This window comes from Echinops telfairi, unplaced genomic scaffold (genome assembly GCF_000313985.2).
Source record: "Echinops telfairi isolate 266 unplaced genomic scaffold, ASM31398v2 ScPeMD7_7457;HRSCAF=8495, whole genome shotgun sequence".
Taxonomy (NCBI): domain Eukaryota; kingdom Metazoa; phylum Chordata; class Mammalia; order Afrosoricida; family Tenrecidae; genus Echinops; species Echinops telfairi.
The window spans coordinates 23372345-23374351 of record NW_022111357.1 but is presented as its reverse complement, the minus strand read 5'-3'; positions in this window follow the sequence as shown (position 1 = coordinate 23374351).

Genomic DNA, 2007 nt, shown 5'->3' with positions numbered 1-2007 from the left:
GTGGGTCCCAGGGGTCCCAGTCTGCTGTGTGTGGGAGACCGTGTGGGTCCCAGCGGTCCCAGTCTGCTGTGTGTGTGTGTGGGGGGGGGAGGTGTCACCGTGAGTCAGAGGCCGACTAGACAGTAGCTAACATCATATCTTTACACTTGACTTTAGGCTAATGACTGAGAAGCGGTCTCTTTGTAATAATTACTCACCATTGAGTCTTATCAGTACCCCCACAGTTTGTTGATCATGTGCGACTGTCGGACATTTGGGCCGTGTCCAGTCTTTGTCACTAGTCCGGCACCGCTGTGCACGGCTACATGCGGACACGTGTGTTTACCTCTGAGGCTCCCTCAGTGTGTAATTAAGGAGCACACGTCAGTGCCCAGGGAGGTGGGGTGGCCTCCACAGGGTCACCAGTGGCGGAGACCAGCCTCCCGCCCAGGTCTTTGATGCCCCCAGCCCCCCCACCCCCAGCCCTGTTCCTTCCTCCTCCTGCACTGCCCTTCTTCCTGGCCCATGCCCGTCCCTTTCATGAGTTCCTTTGCTCTCTTAAGAGCCGTCTGCAATTTTCCCACATGTTGTCTTTCAGAGGTTGCGAGAAATCCTTTTGGAATGTCCTGTGCCTTCTCCCTCTGAGTTCCCGGCTTTGTTCGATTGTTCACAAGAAATTCCTGCCCCGCTGGGAGGGGCCCAGTAGGCAGTTAACAGAGTTTGCCAAAAATGGTGGTACCAACTCCGGCACAGCCAGTATCGGAGGCTCTTCCCCGCTCCTGCAGCTGGTGACTGAAAGGAGAGCAGAGTAGATGCAGTTTGGTGGGGGTGGGGGTTGCGTGCACCCACTCGCAGCTTCACGTTTTCTCTCCCAAGTGAGCAGGAGCAGTCGTAGGCACGTAGCAGGGATACAGGGGCACCTTGGAATGGGGTGAGAGGTGGGGTGGTCTCAGGGTGGTGGGTTGGGTTCCAAGGTGAGGAAAGGTCAGGGGCAGCGCAGGAGTCGGAACAGGATGATCAGATCCATAGAGCAGTTGCTATTATCATTTGGTGTAATCTAGGTGAGTCAGACTCATAACAGTCCCATGAGATAAAACAGAACCACCCAGAGGCTTTCTGGACTGTGTTCTTTCTGGAAATGGAGCAGCTGGAGCTACTGGGTGGGCTTGAAATACCAGCCTTCGGCTAGCAGCTAAGTGGCCAGCCCCCACGCCATCAGGGTTCCTGCTATCACACAGGGACCTTGCTAATGCAAAAGCTGCTTTTGGGGGGCGGGGAAATGAGGAGCTGATATTAAGGGCTCAAGTAGAAAGTAAATGTTTTGAGAATGATGATGGCAACAAATGTACAAATGTGCTCGACACAATGGATGGATGGATGGATGGATGGTGCTAAGAATTGTACGAGCCCCCAATAAAATGATTTTTTTTTTTTAAAAAAAAAGCTGCTTTTGTTTTCTGGGGCCTTACGATAGTGACAGCAAATGACCGCTTCGGGTTTCTTAAAAGAGACACTCAAGTTCTTGAATATCGCACATTTATTTGAGGCGCTCTGGTGGGGCTGTGGGTTAGGAACTGGGCTGCTAACCACACAGTTAGCGGGTCAACCCACCAGCTGATCTGCAGGAGAAAGATGAGGCTCTTTTATAAAGAGGTACCGTCTGGAAAACCTTATGCAGGGTCACCGTCGGTTGGAATAGACTTGACGGTAGTATGTCTGGTTTTGAAGTCCCCCCAATGATCCCACTGATGGAGCTCCTGGGTCTCACTGCCATTGAGTTGATTCTGACTTACAGCCACCCTGTAGGGCTGGGTAGAACTGCTTCCTGTGGGTTTCTGAGGCTGTAACTCTTTGTGGAGTAGGGAGTCTCATCTTTCTCCACCCAAGCCACTGGTGGTTTAGAACTGCTGACCTTTCAGTTAGCAGCCTGAGTTAGTTAATTGTGCCAACCTGGCCGATAATCACATGTGGGGCTAATTGAAAGGCGGAGGGATAAATGGGTGGTGAGCCTCGCCTTTCTAGTTCTCG